Below are 23,916 nucleotides of genomic sequence, written 5' to 3' on the forward strand. Positions count from 1 at the left end.
AGAGGGTGGCCCATTTAGCCACCTCCATCTCCAAAGGACAGATAAAGATGGAGTAGGATTTTGGGGCACTGTCTCTGGTTTTGGTGTTGGATTCTTGGGGTCAGCTGGGTTTTGCCTGTTTTCCAAAGGAGAAGAGCCTGATGACCCTGGAGATGTGGAGCCCCCATCCTCTCAAATCATTGAGCATTTGTATAAAGACCTCTTTTTCACCAACCTCTGCTTCCAGAATTTGTATATGGGTGGTGGTGGGCAGCTGAACTCCACTTGGGTTCAGTAACATTTTGTCATTGGCTGCTTTTGTGCTACAATGGCAGAGTTGAGTCTAACAACAGGGACCATGTGACCTGAAAAGCCTAAAACTTTTACTATCTTGTCTTTTATAGATAGTTTGCTGGCCCTTGATTCATATTAAAAGAAAAATCAGAACTAATTCCTGCCATCTACCATAACAAAATTCAATCCCAAATAGATAAATAACTTAAATGGGAAATGTAAGACTTTAAAACTCATAGAAGAATTATAGAAAACTATTCCTGTGATCTTGGGGTTAGAAAGACTTTGTTAAAGAAGATATAAAAAGCACAAATCATAAAGAAAAAAGTTTTTAATTCTAATAAATTAAAATTAACTTTAGTTCCACAGACTCTATAAAGAGATTTTAAAAAGACTGGCCACAGAGGTAAGATATTTAATCACCTTAAGCTGCCAAAGGATTAATATATACAACATATATTCAAATTCTACAAATCAATAAGTCAAGTAACCTAAAAGAAAAACAGAAAAAAAAAAGAAAAGGAAATAGGCATTTTACCACTTAGTAGAAACATGAATGATCAATAAACATAAGAATAAAAAGTTTATCTTACTAATAGGCAGGAAAATAAAAAATTAAAATCACGAGATGGCAGCTCACATCCTCCACATGAACCAGAGTTAGAGAATTAGGCAGCACCAAGGGCTGCAGGTGTGGAAGCCCTGGGACTCGCATCAAATGCTGGTAGGAACACGAACTGAGACAGCCACTTCAGAAAGCTGTCTGGCACTACATGATAAAGTGGACTGTGTGCACAGCCTGTACCTTGCCAATTCCAGTCCTTAGAGGAATCCTTGCACACATGCACCAGGAGGTGTGTCCAAGAATGTTTATTGAAGCATTGTTCTTGATGGCAAAGAAAAAAATGAAAACAACATAAATGTTTCATGACCACAGAACTGATAAAGTGTGGTGTATTAATACAGTAGAATAGTACGCAATAATGAAATATATCTTTACACATCCATAAAAACAAATATAAAAAACCACATTAAGAACAAGTGTAAATTGCATTTATAAAATATTTCAAAAACTAAAATTAACAACTTTATTGTTTAGAAATATATACACATATAGTAAAACTATGGAGAACAGCAAAGACAAGATATTTTAAAGATTTTTTAAAATCTCTCTTAAAAGAGACTTTATTAGTAGGGAGTAGCAGAAAGATGCATTTTGCGAGAAACCCACAGGAGGCTTTAAACATTTATTTTAGAAGTTGAATTGTATTTAAATGTCTTCTATTATTATTATTATTATTATTATTATTATTATTACTATTACTATTACTACTATTATTATTACCCTGATAACATAGTATATACATGGAGTTGATAGGGGACTCAAAACTTGGAAAATTTTAGCTTAAGGTAAAAAGCTGTAAGTCTAGCAAGTAATGTGTATATTAAGCTTTTGTTTCAGAAACTACAGATAAGGCCCATCCTGGCTCCTGAGAAAAGCAGCTGACCTCCTGGGGCATTGGCTAGAGATTCCCGCCTTGGGACCTGTTGGAGGCGTCTGGGCCTTTTGTGTGACACCACCCCCCCTCCTTGGGAACAGCTAACTGTGGAGAACAGGAAGGCTGCAGCTTTGCCCACCTAATCTTCCCTGAATTTCAAAGCCCTCACCCCTTGCTTGTCCTCCCCTACCCCCCTTATAAAAGATCTGGCCAGGAAAGAGAAGGAAGATGGTTTGTTTGGGTATGAACCCACCATCTTCTCAGATCACCCGCCATCTGAATAAAGCACCCATAAAAGATTCAATCGCTGTCATTGCTTATTGGATTTGGTAGTGACAGGCAGCCCGAATGCCAGTGTCTTTTCTAGTTACAGAGGGAGGAAGTCAGCCAGTCTAGCAGCCAAGAACAAAGACTAAAAGATGCCTCTGGTTCTATGGATATTGAGCATTTTTATTTTTAAGCTAAAAAAAAATAAGATTATTGGAATAATAATAGTGCCTATATGAAGTATATGCTGAATGCATAAATAAATGAATAAATAAATGCAGGCATGCATGCTTTCTGTAGGGCAATCTAGTACCCTGAATGAGCAGTTTCTTATATCTAGTTTAAGAATCTGCCTGAAGTATTTTATATTAAATGTCTTAGCCCTCTCTATTTGGCTCTGAGTACTAAGTGAAATTCTCTGGTAGTTAAGTGTCTCATAGAGTTAAGTTCCTAGAAACTAGGTTATTTTTATTTCTTAAGTGTATACTTAGCTCTAAAGTCAACAGGTAAAACCACATTTTACTTTTATTTTGTAGAAGAAAGACAATCACATCCCAAAGAATCAGGAGGCATATAAGGGAGGAAGGATGAGTGACAGGAGGATTTTTCACCTTTTTCATTTTCCTTAACACTCTTAGATTAGAGGCAAAACTTAATCCAAGGACAAAAACTTGCAAAACAAGTTTACTTGTATAAGTAGGTATACCCATATGAAAATTAAGCTATCTAACTTGTAAACTGTAGCCAAAAATTAAGGACCTCTCAAAATAAATGTTGATACAATTGATATAACTACAAAGTGACATATTTAATAAGTAGAATAGACAGAATGAGAATACATAAATAAATAGGTATCAAAAATGTTTTCAAACCTTGAAAAACTATTTTGGTTAAGTTAGAAAAACAGCAGAAGCAATTTACTGACTCTGCTGATTAGAAGATAGAGCAGAATTGTTACTCCCCCTTTTTTCTCAATATCCCATTGTGTTTCGTTTTGTTTTTTTCTGGCAGCTGCAATCTATTGGCTCACACTGAAGTCACCGCTAACCAAAGTTTCTATCTTTTTTACACTTATTAAGATGCTAAGCCATCTATTCACCAACCTGTACCTGAGATAATGTTTTTCATTTAAGGAAAACAGCAATACAGTGCTTTATATTTATCCCTATCAAAATTAATCTTAACTTCAGCTGATTGTTTTTATTGTGTTAGAATCTTCTTGGATCTCAGTTCTGTAACTGTAATGCATTTACTAATACTATTAACTTAGTTGCATTTGCAGATTCGCTGAGCATATCAATACATTTATCTAAGACATGGAATAGGACAACCAAGGATGAGAACTAAAGCACACTGCTTTTAAAGATCAGATGCTCCATCTAACATGTGTGATAAGATATACTGAATCCCGGGACTTCCGGCAAGATGGAGGAATAGGTGGATGCACCGTACCTCCTCGCACAACCAAGATTAGAACAACAATAATTTACAGAAATAATATCACTCAGAATTGTCAGAGGATTTATCTGAATGGAAGTCGGACAGCCAAGAAGTTGAAGTAGACCCGTACATCCAGACTGGTAGGGGACGACAAGCTGGGCAGGCGCGGGGCTGGCGCAGGTCGGCGGCGCACAGAGGTCAGGGGAAATTTGGCGCAAAATCAACGTGACAGCCATCTGGGGTGCAGGAACGCAGCGGTGATCCCTGAGTACGCAATCAGCGGCTAGGGGAATCAGTGGGGCAGTGATTGCGGACCAGGGCAGAGCTCTCAGCTCGGGAGCCCAGGGAAGTGTCTGAGCCCAGGAGAACGGAACTGTCGCCATTGATCCCTCCCATCCCCGCTCCCACCCCCACCCCCACATATAATGTCACAATCTAGCGACTGGGGTGCCCAGCCACTGTGAACACCTAAGGCTCCGCCCCCCACCGGAACAAGAGTGACCAGACCGGAAAAAAAAAAATAATAGGAGAGACAGGGAAAGACATAAGACATGTTTCCAGCAGAACAGATCAGTCCCCCAGGACTCATCCTTTTGAGTGACTAAGAAATAGCCAATCTATCAGATGCACAGTTCAAAACACTGGTGATCAGAAAGCTCACGGAATTGGTTGACTTTGGGCGCAATTTAGATGAAAGGATGCGGGTTACCATAAAAGAGATGCAGGAAGATACGCGGAGGAGAGCCAATAGTGAAAGGAAGGAATCTGAGTCTCAAAACAATACAGTGCACCAGAAGGAAGATAGAATCAACCAAGCAGGAAAGCATGATGAAATAAGAATTCAAAAAATTGAAGAAAAGCTTAAGAGCATCAAGGACACCTTTAAACGTTCCAACATCCGAATTATAGGGGTACCAGAAGGGGAGGAGCAACAAGTGGAAAAGTTATTTGAACAAATAATAAAGGAGAACTTCCCCAAACTGGCAAAGGGAACAGTCTTCCAAGAAATCCAAGAAGCTCAGAGAGCCCCAAAGAAGTTAGACCCAAGAAGAAACACACCAAGGCACATCATAATTACATTAGCCAAGGTGAAAACGAAAGAGAGAATCCTAGAAGCAGCAAGAGATAAGGGGACAGTAACCTGCAAAGGAGTTCCCATCAGACTGTCAGCTGATTTCTCCAAAGAGACCTTACAGGCAAATAGGGGCTGGAAAGAAATATTCCAAGTCATGAAAGACAAGGACCTACATCCCAGATTGCTCTATCCAGCAAAGCTCTCATTTAGAATGGAAGGGAAGATAAAGCGCTTTTCAGATAAGGTCAAGTTAAAGGAGTTCACCATCACCAAGCCCTTATTTTATGAAATGCTAAAGGGACTTATCTAAGAAAAGAAGATAAAGAAAAGACATGTATAGTAAAAGGACAGCAAACTCACAATTATTAACAACCACACCTAAAGCAAAACCAAAAGAAACTAAGCAAACAACTAGAACAGGAACAGAACCACAGAAATGGAGGGCACATGGAGGGGTAGCAGTAGGGGGGTGGGAAGAGGAGAGAGGGGGAAAAGGTATAGAGAATAAGTAGCATAGAATGTAGGTTGAAAATAGATAGGGGGAGGGCAAGAATAGTACGGGAAAGGTAGAAGCTAAAGAACTCACAAGTATGACACATGGACATGAACTAAAGGGGGGGAACGTGGGTGGGAAAGGGGGTACAGGGTGGAGGGGAGTAAAGGGGGAAATGGGACAACTGTAATAGCATGATCAATAAAATATATTAAAAAAAAAAGAAAAAAAAAAGATATACTGAATCCCAACAGTATCTGTTGGGAGTTGTCTCTAAACAAATGCACTTCTTTTCTAAATACCTTCATAATATTTTCAGGTTATAATAGTAATTAAAGAAGCTGATTAATATATATTTGATTGCTAAAAGTAACATTTTTAAAAGCCTAAAGTATTCAGTAACTGTATGGTAAGGAATACTGGGTAATGAATGCAGATGGCAACAAAGGTTTTTGTAGCGATGGATCCCTAAGGCCTTTAGTCACAGCACTCACTGATACACCCTCGACTCAGCATTTTGATACTGAACCTCTGCAAAAAATAGAACCCCATTCTGAAAAGACATGGCATATGAGTATACAGCAGGATGAATATTAAGATGGACCACAAGATATCCGTACCCTTTTATCAACTCATTACAATACTACCTCTTACGGGGAAGTCTGTGAAGATGATGGATTTTACTTCTGTGATTAAGTAACATTACATGAGAGAGATGAAGGAATTTGCAGATATAACCCCCAAACAATTCAGTGGGTCCTAAGGGAGATTATCCTGGATAGGTCTGACTTAACTGTGTGACAGTTATGTAAAAGGGACTGAGGTCTGAAGCAAAAGTGTTTCTCCTACTGGCTTTAAAGAAGTAAGCCTCTATGTTGTGGGAGAGCTTCATGGCTAGGACCTAAGACAGCTCCCCTAAGATCTTAAAGTGACCTCTGACTGACAGCAAGCAAACAAACAAACATACAAATAAAAACTAGGGACCATAGTCCTCCAGCCACAAAGAAGTGAATTCTGCTCATGTTTCAAATGAGCTTAAGAGAAAAAACCCAGGCTCCTGATGAGACCACAGCCCTCACTGACATCTTGAAACCTAGTGAGACCCTAAGCAGAGGAACCAGATAGGCTAAGCCTACAGAAACTAGAGATAATAAATGTTTGTTATTTCAAGCTGTTAACTTTGAAGTAATTTGTTATGCAGCAATATAAGGTTAATAAAGCAAATAAGAAATAAGAGAACCATTCTGGACCTGCTGACACACAACACACCTGGTGATTTCATGCACAAAGCTGAACTAAGGTACATTGAAAGCTGTGGGAACCAGAGAGAAAAATAAAACTCAGCTATCAATGTAAAATTACCTGTTTGGAGTACTGTTGTGTTAGCCTTGCTCTCAGTAAAACAGCTTTATGTAGGGAGAGGGAGAGATAGAGAGAGAGGGAGAAATCAGGGAAGGGAGAATAAAAATAAATTATTTACATAATGGAGAGGCTGATGAAAATAATATCCAGGTATAGCAGGGATCCCAGGCCCACAGAACACTTGATGTCATTATAAAACCTGCAGTAAGAATTTCCAGGAAGTAGCAGACTTAGAAGGACTACACCTAAGACTTTCTATGTTGATTTCAAGGACGCGGAGTTTTAAAATAGTTGAGTCCCTAAATTAACTAACTTTCTTGAAAAAGTAGATTTAGAATTTATCTACTAACTGGTATTTTTAAACAGGAGAAAGCTAGTTTGCAAATAGTTTTAGAAATAATCAAACACATCACACAAATATGCTTTCAAAGGCATTTTTAGTCTCTAAACAATCAGATACTCAACTGTTTTCTAACAAAGTAGCAAGGTATTCTGAATAGATCTTTAAAATCTGTTTCCCTTCCCACTGCCCTTCTTCAAATTCCTTGTTTTATTGTGTTTGATATAATGTAATAATATCAATTTAATATTATTAGAAGTAGAATTTACTTTTACATTTCTAACTTAATTATTTTATAATTTAAGAATCTCTTATGAACTCATTCTTTTATGAGCCTGTAAGCACTTTGATTCAGTGACTATGCCAAAATATTTAAAGAAAACATATAACAAGCACTTTAAAAACATAAGCAGACAAGAATTCTTTAGTAACAATACTATTTTAAAATAAAGCAGTTATTTTTTCCCATGTGACAAGAAGCTTCATTCTTCAGGATCTACTACATTATACAGTATTTTTATAAACCCATTTTTAGAGTTCTTATCTCAGCTCATATGATTTTGTAAATCATTGTGTCCTATTTTACTGTGAAGAAAAACACTTTTATCAAGGAATCTTCGTGGGTATTTTAACAGAAAAAGAAAGGAGAAAATGTATGAGTGTGTGTCTATTTTGCTTGTTAGTTCAGTTTGTTCGTTAGATTCCACATATGAGTAAAATCATAACAAGCAAAATAGGGACAGACTCATAGAGAGCAGGTTGATAGCTGGTGGGAGGGGGGAAGTTGGAGGTGGAGGGATAAAACAAAGAAGAAAAGGGACCCATGGACACAGACAACAGTGTGGTGATTATGGGGTGGAGGGCAGAGGTGGAAGAGGGTATGGGGTGGGGGGCGATAAATGGTAATGGAAAATATACAGCCCTGACTGGTGTGGCTCAGTGGATTGAGCGCCAGCCTGTGAACCAAAGGGTTACCAGTTTGATTCCTGGTCAGGGCACATGCCTGAGCTACAGGCCAGGACTCCAGTTGGGGGTGTACCAGAGACAATCACACATTGATGTTTCCCTCTCTTGCTCCCTCCTTTCTCCTTTCTCTAAAAATAAAAATATACAATAAAAAATTAACTGTTAAAAAAAGAAGAAAATGAAATGAAATAACTAACTTGTGCAGCTTTGTTTTTTTACATAGTATTTCATAAACACTACAAAGAGTCAAAGCCCAAAGTGCAGATGGCAGCATAAACCTTTAAAAAAAGTTCCTTGTTCTAAGCCACAGAAAGTCTCTTTAATGATCCATAAGTGAATGGCATACAGTGGTCAAAGCTTTTGGATTAAAACACACATTATTCTTTCACTTGAAAGAACAAGCTAAATGCTCATTTAAACTTGAGACAAGAATTTGAAAACATCAAGACTAGAACCTTTCTTATGGTTTCTATAATTTTACTACTATGATATATTTCTTTCTAATTACTTTAATTGGCAAAGAGCAATGGACCACATTCAGTTTGCTGATTTTTGTCTCAAGGCAAATTTTACAATTTGTTCCCAAAAGGAAAACTTTTCTTTTTTAAGTATTTATCCCATTAACAAATCAGAAACACTTTACACATCATTAATTGAAGCATGGTACAGAAACTATCAAAGCAAAATAGATATATAATATGGTTTCATCATGGCTCATATGCCTATAGAGCATCATTCATTGAAAAAGTTTATCACATCTTACCAATGTCTTCTCCACAGTAGGTGTCTGAAAATTAGCATATTTTCTATAATTATATTCTTGCCTGTATAACAGGTCAAAAAGATTCTGAGTGACACTACCCATAATAATCAACTTCCTTCCAATCTCTTTAAAGTTGAGAGTAGCATTATTGATTTAGAAGTCCTTTATTTAGGCTTTCCATGAATCTGAAGATTTTTCATAGATCTTTGAAACATGACTATAATATCTTACAGTATTAGCTCCAACACATAATCTGCTCACAGAAGAGCCCCTTCTGTTACCCTAATGAAGAAATTAAATTTAAATCATTATAGGTTGTTGAAGAAATTATTTTGTTTAAGAGTAAGTTCAGATTCAGAGGTATTTAAGGTAATAATTTGGTATTATATTTAGTACAACAACAATTTTAAAATCAATAAAAACAGATTGTTGTCTAATGGAAAGACCATAAATGGCCTTCCCAGAAAGAGGAGGATGGCGCCAGCTAGTGCTAGAAGGGTGGAAAAACCAAATCAGATCTCTGGTACCGTTTTTTGCTACAGGTCCCCGCAAATCCCCAAGTTGGCTAAAAGGCACTATTGACCCTCACCAAATCATCTCAGGCTTCCAGAGGAATTTCAGAATAATCAGTTAATTTGGAGACCACTCTTCAAATCTACTAACAAACATACACAGTTTCCTCATTAACTGACCAGAATGCCTATTCTGAACATGCTACCACATTGTGAAGGCACTCTGGAAAGTATCCTATGCCTACTAAAGTGCCACATCCAAAAATTCTCATTTATCTACCAGTTGCATCAAATAGTGACTACTTAACTTATAAAAAGGATCATATTTTCCAAAGGACTCATGATTTAAAGTTAAAGATGCTAGGTCTCCTAGCATTCAGAAGTTTCTTTATTGGTCATTAGTTACATCTGCATTGATTACTCTATATATGCTCCCTACCCCACTCCAAATAAAGCTTCAAGTTCCCTGAAGTCAGGTCCCATCTGTTTATCATTCTACCCCCCATAATGCTCAGATACTTTTTCATTTGTTTGTTGAATTAAACTAACAATGAATACTAAAGCTTTGTTTTTGATTTTTCAATAGGTAGTGCTTCAGTCAGAAGTTTTGACTAAAAAATGAGAAATCATTTCTAAAATTAAAACTGAATCAAAAAATGTTAAAGGCCTTGTAACTATTTAAAAAATCATTGTAAATGAGCTTTTCCCATGGACAAAGTATGTCAAAGACTTTAAATGGGGCAAAGGGCATTCATTCACCATTTTTATTAAAGTCCTGATCCTCAAAACATGTTTCAATTTAGAGTTGATTTAATATCAGGAAACACATGGTTGTGTGCAGCAGTAACCCTGCCTGCTTCAAAATGGGAAAACTGAAGCAAACAGAAACGAAGTGCTATGGTAAAAAGGAAGTTTGTATTAGCTTTGGTATATTTTTTCAATAATATCAGATAATGTTTAATTTAATGTCAGAATAACCACTGGAAAACATTTCATAATTTCTATCCATATTTGACATAGTTCTTCCATGTTTTCAAGATTTAGAATTGATTTCACGATCAGCGTCATTTTCCACCCTTCTCAGTATTCTTTAAAAATTACTAAAGTTAGTCCTGCTGCTATTTATGTTTCAAATATAATTTCCAAAATCTCAGGAGAGAAGACAGCCTAAGTGTGACTGATTAAACTGCACTTTTGTCTACTCTTTAAAAAGTTCCATGGTAAGGATTCAGTAGCAAGTATTTTTAAATTATAGGCTTTTTTTAAAAAATAAGATTTTTGTCACAAGCTTGGAGATTGTCAAAGTTGTCACAAACCAAGGTTGAGAACACAGCCTTACACCTACCCCACCCCACGCACACATTCACACACACAATGGAACTAGAATTCAGTTTCAGTTAAAGAATGGGTCATATTCCAAAAATAGATGAATAATTTCTAGGATACTATTTATGGGATTTTTAAAAATCATTTCTGCCTCTTCTTGGAACACTGCTTTATTTGCTAATAACAAAAGTAATTATCAATCCCATGACTCTATCACTCACTCACCTATAAGTGAATTCTATCACAGGATTCACCTATTGGAGCTGCGGCCTGAGCTGGGGCCACCTTTGAAAACCTGACCTAGGACAGGCTTCTTCCACATGTTGTTTGGCTACCTAACACCTACACCAGTTCCCTTCTCAGGCTCCTCCTTTACTTCCCCTTCAGTTGATTTGGCATTCCTTTTGAATATCTTAGCAGACAAAGGTACTTTTAAAGGCATTTCCATGTTCTTCTCTAGGAACAACTGCGGTAGTTGAGAGACACTCTATTCTAGAAATAAGAATTCTGAAACAATGACTGAGATATGTAATGCCCAAGGAGCCATTAAATGTGGAATGTTATTTTGCAGTTGCCAAGAGCTAGAGCATTAATGAATCTACGTAACCAGAGCAGGCCCAGCAACAGCTGTGCCTGCCCGAAGAAGTACACACCTCTGGCTGAAGAAACCAGAAACCCAAGAGAAAAGAGGTTAAATACAAAGATGCTGACTTCAAGAATAAAAAAAAAAAACATACAGGATATAAGGAGGTAAGGATCCCAAGATGATGACTATCTGCATAATGAGGAATATCAAAACTTATTCATCGATGATTATTGTCCATGACCCTCCAATATTTATGCAGGATGGTGTTGCAGTCAAGGACATCCCTATTCCTGAAACCTTTCACTGTCAGACAAAACCTGTTCTCCTTTACTGAGGACAGGACTGTGGCATGCCTGAGGTGAGCCCTAGATGTGAAAAGAGAGCTCAGATCTGCTTTTAGGTCTGCACTTTGGCCACTTTAAAGAGCAACTGGCAGAAGACAATGAAGCAAACAACAGTGGTCTAGATTCCTCTGGATTTCCACACACCTGGTTGGATGCCACCTTCCACATTCCAAGATTAAACCCACATAGGTGGCACTATAAAGTTTTAAGTTCTAGCTCATGTACTGTACTCCTATTATGAGATCCGTTGGACAGAAAAAAATAAAATAAAGAAAAAGCAGCAGCTTCTGCATGAGGGTATATCTGGTTTTACTTGGAGTTGGGGCACAGAGTCCCAGGAAATGACTAAGTAATAATGGAAAAAGAGATACAGGGGCTACTAAATACATGAAGACTGAGAGATTAGCGATAATAGCAGAGAGGAGCCATCATTGGAGCCTTTTGATTATGAACTAAGCAGGGGGAAGGGACATATTTATTTATTTTCTTAAACCTAGATAATAAAAAAAGTCTATAAATATGTCGATAGAAAAGATGACTCTTTTTCTAAGTTGATGGAGCAAAGTAAAACTGCTGGGATCGAGAACAGGAAAATTAGGCCTCCAAAAGCCTGGAAATATTCGCTACCCATCAATTCTCCTCTAATGGTCATTAGCAATTTCTCATTTCTTCCTTTAGTTAGCTGGAGTCCCATGGGAATAAGGGAATAAATAAGTACAGTTGGCCCTTGAATAATATGACGGTTTGGGGCACTGCCACCTGCATAGTAGAAAATCTTTGTGTAACTTTTTTGACTCCCTAAAAACTTAACTACAGTCGGCTCTTTGTATTTGTGGATTTCACATCAGCATATTCAACCAAATGCAGATTGAAAACAGTACTTTCAATCCACAGTTGAAAATCTATAGATTTGAAAGGCCAGATTTACCACTAATAGTCTACTGGTGTCTGGAAACCTTGCCAATAACATAAATAGTCTATTAATACATATTTTGTACATTATATATGCATATATATAATATATTCTCACAATAAAGTTAGAAAAAAGAAAATGTTATTAAGAAAAATTATGAAAGAAAGAAAATACATTTGCTGTAGTTTTCTTTAATCTGTGTATAAGTGAACCCATGAAGTTCAAACCCCTGTTATTCAAGGGTCAACTGTATTATATCTTCTATATATAAATCTCTATGCCAACCATAAAAGACACATTAAGGAAACCCTCAAGTAATTTAATCTTACTGGAGATGGAGGATTCAGAGTTTCAAACACCCATTAAGCAAGCAATGTATTAGTTTCCATTTTGTGTCAAGCAATGTATCCCTGGCTGGCACAGGGAACACATTAATGAACAAATAACATAGTCCAGGAAGAAAAGCATGATATTAAAGAGGGATTATAGACAAATTAAATGAAATCATATGTGCTATGAAAATATAGTCAGTGAAATGGGAGTAAAAGGGAGAAAACTGTACTTGAACAATGATTAAAACAAAGAAAAAAAGAAAAGAAAAGAGAAAAGAAAATACAGTGCCATGAGGCTTATATTAAGAAAATCTCTCTTGGGGACGAAATAATTCTGCCCTGACTGGTATGGCTCAGTGGTTTGGGTATTGCCCCACAAATGAAAGATCACTGGTTTGATTCCCGGTCAGGGCACAAGACTGGGTTATAGGCCAGGTCCCCAGATGGTGCATGTGAGAGGCAACTGATTGATTTTCGTCTCCCTCTCTTTCTCCCTCCCTCCCCTTCTCTCTAAAAATAAATTAAAAAAATCTTTAAAAAATTCTTCCCAGAGTAGGTTATATTTAACCTAGTTTTGAACAATGAGTAAATGTTAGGTAGGGAATGACACATGTACCATATGTATTCAACTGACTTTGACTCTTTTTGCTAGAAAATGTCACATGAGGGGTAGGCAATTTGAAAAGGCCTTCCAAAAAAGATCCATTTAAGATGGACTTATGCAGTACTTTATAAGCATAGTACATGATTAAAGACCTAGTTGAGCAGCATAATATAGAAAACTTCCATTTTAGAGCAAAATATTACTTGCTTCTATTGATAATCAATAAAGTAATAGGTCTTAAATTGGTCTTTCAAGAACTAGTAAGCTTAACAAGGGTGAAATAACATTCTAGGCAAGATGAACACAATAAGAACTAAAGAATAGGACTTTTATGACATGTAAGAGACAGTAGGACTTGAGAAGAAGGTACTTAAGAGGGACTAATTAGCTAAAATGGATTAAGTCAGTGTAGATGACCTTTGGGACCATGATGACACAATTGTACTTGATTTAATGAGATCCTATTGCCTTTAGTCTGGACTTCAGTGTTGTGAACTATGACTGGAACCTGATTACATTACTAGGACTGTGAATTCCAGATCTGGTATGGGGAATGGCTATGGCCAGGGACTGGGCATCCAGTGGAGTAATGAGTTAAAAGCTGGGCTAAATTCTGAGACATACAGTGGGGAACAGTAAGTGCAGACCCACTGTGTTTATTTCTGTTTTGGTGAGTCTTAAAATTGCCCATATAATTATATTCTCTGAGATTTCCTGCATGTAACAGTAAGTCTCCACTGAATCAGATTTCACTAATAAAAACTGTTTTGAGAGGAGAAGAGAGAGAATACAAGAATTACAAAGTTAAAAGAAAAAATTATTCTTCAGTAAATCATTATAGTATTAATCTTAAGTAAAGAAAAATATAGTACATGTCTAAAACATTTCAAATCAAATGAAGGAAAGCATTACCTAAATAGAGAAAATGGGTAAGAGCTTATCCAAAAGTCAACCTCAATATTTTTGTTGTTAACATTTACTTACAATAAATAATGTTTTTTCCCTAGCATTAACTCTCCCCCATATACTTCATTCATGTATCTGTCAGTAGAGACAAAGGAGATCAAGAATTATATGGAGTCCTGACCAGTGTGGCCCAGTTGGTTGGGTGTGGTCCTGCAAAGCAAAAGGTCACAGGTCAGGTCAGGACACATGCTTGGGTTCCAGGTTTGGTTCTTGGTTGGGCACGTACAAGAGACAACCAACCAATGTTTCTCTGTCACATAGATGTTTCCCTTCTTCTCTTCCTGCCTTCCTCCCTCCCTCCCCTTCTCTCTAAAAATAAATAAATAAAATCTTTTAAAAATTTCATGGAGAAATCTTACTCTCTATTCCCTTTTTCCTTTGGACTTCAAACACTCAAAAAATATTGAAGACTCTGTTTGTTTATATAATTTAATTACTATGTTTATCTCTTCTTTAAAAGTCTGATTTTAATCCATAGTTAATATTTCCATGAAATTCATACTGACATTTTCTACTGGCTAGATTTTGAAGTTTCATTTTATTTCAACACTTGGTAGCCTTCATCAAGCTTCTGATTTATGTTTGAAATGAATACTCACCAGGTCTACTTCCAATATTTATCTACACCTGTGGATTACCATATTTTGCCATGTATAATGTACACTTTTTGCCTAAATTTTTGAGTGAAAAGGATCATATTATATATGGGGTAGTACTACCATAACATGTTCAAAAATAAATGCCAAAATTCCTTTATAATACAAAAAAGTATCTAAATATAAATAAATAAATAATTGGATTTTTAAAAGTTAAAACAAAAGATTTTTTTCCTGAAAGTTTGGGCCAAAAATGTAGGTGCGCGTTAAACACAGCAGAACACAGTCATTACACTAAGTGTGGCCCAGGTTGTTTTATATCAACAGCTGCTATCTCATCTTTTGGGTTTCCATGCAAATTCCACAAGCCCATATGGCAACTGAGAGGTCCTTTGAATTGGTAATTTTCTTGGAAAACGTCCATATCTTCCACAAAATGCTGTAATATTTCATTCATTTAAGTCCTTCATTTACTCATTCAGCCAATATTTGTTAAATGCATACCAGGGATTAGTGCTCATTGATTCATTAAGGACAAAACACTTAAAAATGCCTCTAATGTGATGCCTAACCTAATGGGCCTAGATACAGAAAAATATATTTGAATTGTCCAACAAATAGCCAACTGCCATAAGAATTCAACTCTACCAAATTCAAAACTTAGTTGTACATTCATTTTTTTCTTTTAAATTATATTTTATTAGGCCCTGGCTGGTGTAGCTCAGTGGATTGAGTGCGGGCTGTGAACCAAAGTATTGCAGGTTCGATTCCCAGCCAGGGCACATGCCAAGGTTGCAGGTCACGGCCCCCAGCAACCGCACATTGATGTTTCTCTCTCTCTCTCTCTCTTTCTCTCTCTCCCTCCCTCCCTCTCTAAAAATAAATAAATAAATCTTAAAAAAAATTATATTTTATTGATTATGATAATACAGTTGTCCTGATTTTTCCCCCTTTGCTCCACTCCACCCAGGATTCCCTTCCCTCAGGCAATCCCCACACCTTTGTTTATGTCCATGGGTTTTTCATATAAATTCTTTGGCTACTCCATTTCCTATACTATACCTTACACCCCCATGGCTATTCTATAACTACCTATTTGTACTTCTAATCTCTTCACCTCTTCACCTACTCTTCCAAACTCTTCCATCTGGCAACCATCAAAACACTCTCCATATCTATGATTCTGTCTCTGTTCTTTATGCTTGCTTAGTTTGTTATTCAGATTCAATTGTTGATAGATATGTATTGATTGCCATTTTATTGTTTATAGTTTGACTTAAAGTGCAACAAAACATATAACAAAAGAAGGAAGCATGCCCTGGCTGGTGTGGCTCACTGGATTCAGCACTGGCCTATAAACCAAAGGGCCACCAGTTCAATTCCCAGTCATGGCACATGCCTGGGTTGCAGGCCAGGTCCCCAGTGGGAGCACAGGAGAGGCAATCACACATTAATGTTTCTCTCTCTCTCTCTTTCTCCCTCCCTTTCCCTCTGTCTAAAATTAAATAAAATCTTTTTTTTAAGAGAAAGAAGCAGAGGAGAGTTATTATTTTATTCAATATAAAAGTAAAAATTCAGCACTGGATAACTAAGTTAAAAGTTATATACCAATTTCTTTAGCATCAAAAGTAGACACAATCCAAATATTACTTTAGATTTCATCACTTTCCCTACTCTTTTAATGAATATAAGCAGAACTCATTTAAAGGAAGAAGTTCATTTAACCTCTTAACAACTAATGATAAGTAAATAAACCATTGAGAATGTTGGTCAAAATCAGTTGGATATTGCTCTTCCTGAAAGCAGTCTGAAGGGACCTCTGAAAACGGTTCACTATTTACTTGACCAGAAAATCCCTCCATATCATGCAAATTAAGAGGTTCAAATCTTTGTGTTCACTTTAAGAACACTCATGAAACTGCCCAGACCATCAAGGGAACACATATCTGAAAAGCAAGTATCTGAGGATGTCACCTTACAGAGCAGTGTGTGCCATTCTGTTGTTACAGTGGTGGTAGGTGTGCTCAGGCCAAACAGTGGGGCTGGACACAAAGTCAGTAGCCCAAAAGAGTGCTGAATTTTTGCTGCACATGCTAAAAAATGCAGAGAGTAATGCTGAACTTGGAGGTTTAGATGCAGATACTCTGGTCATTGAGCACATCCAGGTGAACAGAGCTCCCAAGATTTGCTGCAGAACTTGGAGAGGTTATGGGTGGATTAACCCATAAATGAGCTCTCCCTGCCACATTGAGATGATCCTTACAGAAAAAGAGCAGACTGTTCCAAAATCAGAGGAGGAGGTTGCACAGAAGAAAAATATATCCCAGAAGAAACTGAAGAAACAAAAACTTATGGTCCAGGACTAAAAATAAATGCTAATAAAGGTAAAAAAAGAAGTCAGTTAGGTGCCTATTTCTTGCATGGTGGGAGCATTTCAGATCTACTGTCAGCAACTTTCAAGTATACAATGATGTATTATTAACTATAGCCACCATGCTGTGCATTAAATCCTCAGAACTTATTCTTCTTAAAACCAAAAGTTTGGTATCCTTTGTCCTAAATCTCTCCATTCCTCCCTCCCCCAATCCTTCCTGGCTATCACTGCTCTATTTCCTCCTTTTTTTATGGCTGGATATAATTCTGTTGTTTATATACACCACATTTTCTTTATCCATTCATCCACTGAAGAATGATAGGGTTGCTTTCATATCTTGGCTATTGTGAATAATGCTACAATGAACATGGGGGTACAGATATCTCTTCAATATACTCATTTCATTTTTTTTAGTTAGACACTCAGAAGTATAATTCTTGGACCATACGGCAGTTCTAGTTTTAATTTTTTGAGAAACTACTATACTGTTTTCTATAATGGCCATATCAATTTCCCATATACAGTGTATAAGAGTTGCCTTTTCTCAACATCCTTGCCGACATTTGCTATCTTTTGTGTCTTTGATAATAGTTGTCCTTACAGGTAGGTGTGTTGGGAACTGCCCTGCCTGGTATCAGAAGCTGTAACCCCTGCCAAGACTAAGGCTGAGGGAGTGACCTTGGACTGTAAGCCAGCAAGGAGACAAAAGCTTATCCCCCTGGCAGGAGTGCTGCTTCTGCTGCTTCATTCATAAGTGACCCCCCAATGCTTGGTCAGTTAGCCAATGACGGATAAGATTCCCCGGGCTCGGGTTGGGAGGGCGGGGGGGCGCGAGGGGCGGGGATGACCTAAGACAGACACGATCATGAGGGAGGCCCCCAAGAAAGGACTTTGGGGGCTACAGCAAAAGGGGGTGATGGACTCTCACCCCTCACGTTTGACTTAGCCTGAGTCTTCAACGCCTGGGAGAAAATCTCCTTATCTCTTGGTTGCCTTAGTTCCCTTGCTCCACCTAAGCCTGAAACAATGACAGGGTGGTGCAGCTCTGTGCTGAAAAGGGTGGGTTCTCTGGGTGATCAGGCCTAAGAAAGAATATGTAAACTCCTGTGAAACCTGCTTTGTTTAGAATGCTCTCAGTTGAATGACGAGGGTCCAAGGAAGAAGTAAGTTTGTTCCTTAGTTTTTTACAGCTCTGACCCTGACTCAGAATAGGCCCTCAGACTTCCTTGTTATCTATTGTTTGATCATTCCTTCCTAAAAATGAGTAATGAGCTTTACCTGAATTCTTATGCAAACGAAACCAATAAAAAGCCTCTCTGGAGGGGGAACGGGGCACTCTCCCCACCAGGGCTTGGTTGTTTCTGTATGTTTTTATCTCATGTTGACGAGCCATCCACAGCATTCCATGGTCACTGTCAGCCGGTGATCTCAACATAGGTGTAGGGTGATATCTCATTTTGTTTTTGATTTGTATATCCCTCATAATTGGCAATGATGAGTATCTTTTAATATACCTATTAGCCATCTATCTGTAAGTTTTCTTTGGAAAAGTGTCTATTCAGGCCCTTTGCCCACTTTAGATTATTTGCTTTTTTGCTATTGAGTTGTATGTTCTTTACATGTTTTGAATGTTAAACACTTCTTATCAGATATAAGATTTAAAAATATTTTCTTCCATTCTGTAGGTTAACTTTTCAATTTATTGATAATTTCCTTTGCTATCAAGGAATTCTTTAGTTTGATTTTTCTTTTCAGCTTTTGTTTCCTGTGCTTTAGATATCTTATCAAAGAAATCAGTGCCAAAACCAATGTCAGAGATTTTTCCCTATGTTTTCTTCTTGAAGTCTTAGAGTTTCAGGTCTTACAATTAATTCTTCAATCACCTTTGAGTTCATTTTTATCAGTGGTGTAAGACAGAGGTCCAGTATTACAGGAGACCGTTCTGTGTGGCGTGGGCCCAGCTCCCACTTGGAGATGCACAGGACCCACAACCATGGATAGGCTTTCCCATGGGAATCAGGCCTGCATTGTACCTAGACTGCTATGAGGCTTGCTTTTGTTCAAATTCCCTCACCCTGAATTGAGGCAGCAAGTGCTTACCTGTAACTTCCTAAAGTCTGTGCCAAATCTCCCAAGTATGGAGTGTGACCAGTTCAACCACTTTCCCCCTGATCTGTAACATCCTTCTCTTTGAAGTAATTAGCAGCATTCTTCCCTGTTTGGGTGCCAGCTGATGCAGACCCCAGTTCATGGGGTCCACCACATTGTGGATGAGATACGAGAAATTCACACAGACTACCAAGTCCTGTGAAAGAAAAGGGACAGCATGGCTTGTCTCTCAAGAGGAGAAAAAACCTTAGCCCTTGCCATGACAGGCCTTTTTTCTTTTCTGGGTACCTTACATGAAGGGTAGTCCTCATTTACTATGCACAGGATCACTGCAGGGGACTATCTTTTACAGATAACAGAGAAAAGAATGCTGCTAATTACTTCAAAGAGAAGGATGTTACAGATCAGGGGGAAAGTGGTTGAACTGGTCACACTCCATACTTGGGGGATTTGGCACAGACTTTAGGAAGTTACAGTAAGCACTTGCTGCCTCAATTCAGAGTGAGGAAATTTAGCAAAAGCAAGCCTCACAGCAGCCTAGTTACAATGCAGGCCTGATTCCCATGGGAGAACCTATCTGTGGGTGTGGGTCCTGTGCATCTCCAAGTGGGAGCTGGGCCCACGCCACACAGAATAGTGTCCTACACAGTTTTACCCATTTGCATGTAGATATTTAGTTTTCCCAACAATTTTTATTAAAGAGAATATCAGTCCCTATTGTGTGTTTGTGACATTCTTAATAAACATTACTTTACCATATATGTGTGGGTTTATTTCTCAAATCCATATTCTGTTTCACTGGCTTGTACCTGTTTTCATGCCAGCACCATACTAGTTTGATTAATATAACTTTGTAATATACTTTGAAATCAGGGAATGTGACACCTTCTTCTTTCTCAAGATTGCTTTGGTTCCATACAAATTTTAGGATAGTTTTTCTATTTCTATGAAATATGCTATTAAAATTTTATAGGGATTGCACTGAATTTCTAGATTGTTTTAGATACTATGGACATTTTCACAGTATTAATTCTTCCAATCCGAGAATTCAGGATATTTTTCCAACAATTTGTGTCTTTTTCAGTTGTATTCATCAGTGTCTTATACTTCTCCATTTATAGGTCTTTCATCTCTTTGGTTAAATTTACTCCTAAGTATTTTATTGGTTTTTGATGTTATTATAAGACTGCTTTCTTGTATTGTCTTTCAGATATTTTGTTGTTAGTGTACAGAATGGAACTGTTTTTTGTATTTTATTTTGTATCCTGCAACATTATTGAATTTAACTATTAGTTCTAACAGTTTTTTGATGGAGTCTTTAGACCTTTCTATAAATAAGATCATGCCAACTGCAAACAGAAAAACTTCAACTTCTTTTTCCAAGTATTTGCTTTTTATTTCTCTTTCTTTCCTATTTGCATGATTATAAATTCCAATACCATGTCCACTAAAAGTGTCTGAGAGTGAGAATCTTTGTGTTGTCCCTGACCTGAGAGAAAAGGTTTGTAACTTTAAAGTATTAATTATAATGTTGTTGTATATGACCTGTATTATGTTAAGGTACATTCCTCTATACCTAATATGTTGAGATTTTTAACCATAAAAGTATGTTGAATTTTGTCAAATCTGTTTTCTGTATCTATTGAGATAATCATATGGTTTTATCCACCATTCTTTAAATGTGGTATATCACATTTATTGATTCATATATGCTGACTCATCCTTGCATCTGAGGGATGAAGTTGACTTGATCATGATATATGATTCTATATTCTTGAATTTGGTTTGCTTGCATTTTGAAGATTTTTTCATCTATCAGGGATATTGGCCTATAATTTTGTTTTCATGTACTGTCTGGCTTTAGTATCAGGGTATGCTAGCTTCATAAAATAAGTTTAGAAGTATTCCTTCCTCTTCAATTTTTTTAGAAGAGTTTGAAAAGGATTTGTGTTAATTCTCCTTTAAATGTTTGGTAGAACTCACCTATGCAGCCATATGGTTCTAAGTTTTACTTGTTGGGAGGTTTTTTAATGACTGACTCAATCTCCTTGCGAGTAATTGGTGTGTTCAGATTTTCTGTTCATGATTCAGTCTTGGGAGGTTGTATGTTTCAAGGAATGTATCCCTTTCTTCTCAATTATTTAATTTGTTGGCATGTAACTATTCATAGTAGACTCCTATGATCCTTTGTATTTCTGTGGACTTAGCTATACTATCTCCTTTCCAATTTACAATTTTATTAATTCAAGCTCTCTCTTTTTTTCTTGGTACATCTAGCTAAAGCCTTGTCAATTTAGTTTACATTTTTCAAAAAATAACTTTTAGTTGTATTTATCTTTTTTATTGTCTCTCTAGGCTCCCTTTCATTTATTTCACTCTAATCTTTATTTTCTCCCTCTGCTAATTTGAGGCTTAGTTTTTTCTTCCTTTCCTAGTCCCTTGAGGCATAAAATTAGGTTATTTGATATCTCTTTTTTCTTAATATAAACATTTATCACTCTAAACTTTCCCCTTAGAACTGCATTTGCTGAATCCCATGAATTTTGGTAGGTTATGTTTCCATTTTCATTTGTCTGAAAATAGTTTCTGATTTCTTTTTTTATTTCTTCTTTGACCTATCAGTGGTTCAGAAATGTGTTGCTTAATTCCCACATAATTCCCAGCTTTCCTCTTGTTATTAATTTTTAGTTTCATACCATGGTGGTTGCAAAAGATACTTGATGTTATTTCAATAGTCGTAACTTTGTCAACTTATCTTGTGACCTAATGTATGATCCATCCTGAAAAATGTTCCATGTGTGCTTAAGAGGAATGTCAATTCTGCTGCTGTTAGATTGAATGTTCTGTATATGTCTGTTATGTCATTTGATCTAAAGAATCGAGTAATTTATTATAGGGAACCATTTTGCATGGTGTGGCAAATGTAGCCCAGCCCTATCAGAAAACGGACAGGCATGAATTGGCACACAGGAAGCCAAACCTATGGATTAGTTTTCCAGTGGGGAATCAGGCCTGCATTGTACCTGGGCTGCTTTAAGTCTTGCTTTTTGCTAAAACTCCCTCACTCTGAATTGAGGCAGCAAATGTGTACTGCATACCTTTAAAGTAAGTTCTTAAAATCTATGCTAAACCTCCCAAGAATAGAGTGTAACCAGTTCCATCACTTTTTCCTTTGCATTTGCAAATACCCTTTTTCTTTGTAGTACTTAGCAACTTCCTCTCCTTTGTCATCTGTAAAAGGTAACCACCTAAAATGAACCTGTGCATAGTAAATGAGGACCATCCTCTATGTAATGTACCCAGAAAAGCAAGAGAAGCCTGTCCAGGCAGGGGTCGGGGCCCCCTCTCTCATTCAGAGAGTGGCCATGCTGTCTCTTTTTCTCCATAGGACTTCTGCAGTCCATGTGAATTTGCTGGTCACATCCACAACACAAGGACCCTACAGGCCGGGGTTCACATCAATTTATTTCCTTATTAATCCTCTATCTGGATTGTTAAAAGTGAGGTATTGAAGTTCCTTGCTATTATTTCATTGCTATCTATTTTGCCTTCAGATATGTTAATAATTGTTTCATATATTTAGGTGCTCTAATATTGGGCATGTATATATTTACAGTCATTATATCCTATTAATGAACTGACCCCTTCAACATTATATAATGACCTTCTTTGTCTCTTATTATAGCTTTGGAATCAAAGTCTATTTTGTTTGATAAAAGTGTAGTTGTCCCTCAGTATCTGCAGGGAATTGGGTCCAAGACCCTCACCCCCGTAGATATCCAAATCCATGGATGCTAAGTCTCTTACATGTAAGCCCTCCACATCTGTGGATTCCCAGTCACTGATCAACAATACTATCTACCCTGGCATACGAGTTACTTTTCTCTTGCTGCTTTCAAAATTCTAACTTTGATTTTTTCCCCAAGAGTTTGATTATAAGATGCCTCCCTAAAGATCTCTTTGGCTTGGCCTGTTTAGGAATCTTTGAGCTTCATATCCTTGTATAGCCATATCTCTTACCAGATTTGGGACATTTTCACCTATTATTTGTTTAAATGAGTTTTCTGTCCTTTTCTTTCTTTCTTCTGCTTCTGAGACTTCCATAATTCAAATGCTGTTTTGCTTCATGGCATCCTATAATTCACATAGGCTTTCTTCAGTCATTTTTATTTCTTTCTCTTTTTCTCCTATAAGTAGATAAAATCAAGAGATTTATTCTGAAGTTTGCAGATTCTTTTTTCTGCTTGATTGAGCCTAATCTTGAAGATCTTTATTGCATTTTTTATTTCATTAACTGTATTCTTCAGCTCCAGAATTTCTATTTGGCTACTTTTACAATTCTATCTCTTTTTGAACTTCTCTTTCTTTTTTCATGCATTGTTGTTTTCTGAGTTCACTGAATTGACTATCTGTGTTCTCTTGAATCTTAAAAAGCTTCCTTAAAATAATTATTTTGAATTACTTTGCAGGTAACTGCAGATCTCCATTTCCTTGGGATCGTTTACTGAAAATTCATTGTGGTCTTTTGGTGGCATCATATTCCCTTGCTTTTTTTATGTTTCTGATAGCTCTGTGTTGATGTCTTTATATTTGAAGATGCAGTCAACTCTGCAGTAAAGAAAATGTTCATTTCTTCACTGTAAAATAAGATAGTCAGTAGCCACATATGACCATAAAGCACTTGAAATGGACTAGTGTAACTAAGAAACTGAATTTTAATTTTATTGCATATGAATTAATTTTAAACTTAGTCACACATAGGTAACAAAGAAATGG

General features: G+C 37.0%; 1 protein-coding gene and 1 pseudogene across 1 annotated transcript in view; one reads left to right on the forward strand and one right to left on the reverse strand.

Moving 5' to 3' along the window:
• GPR158 (G protein-coupled receptor 158) overlaps window positions 1-23,916 on the reverse strand; it is a 358,403-nt gene that overhangs the window by 282,289 nt on the left and 52,198 nt on the right. The gene's annotated exons all lie outside the window — the stretch shown is intronic.
• LOC123831033 lies at window positions 8,953-17,023 on the forward strand (annotated as a pseudogene).

This window comes from Phyllostomus hastatus, unplaced genomic scaffold (genome assembly GCF_019186645.2).
Source record: "Phyllostomus hastatus isolate PE091 unplaced genomic scaffold, TTU_PhHast_1.1 phas_scaffold_1674, whole genome shotgun sequence".
Taxonomy (NCBI): domain Eukaryota; kingdom Metazoa; phylum Chordata; class Mammalia; order Chiroptera; family Phyllostomidae; genus Phyllostomus; species Phyllostomus hastatus.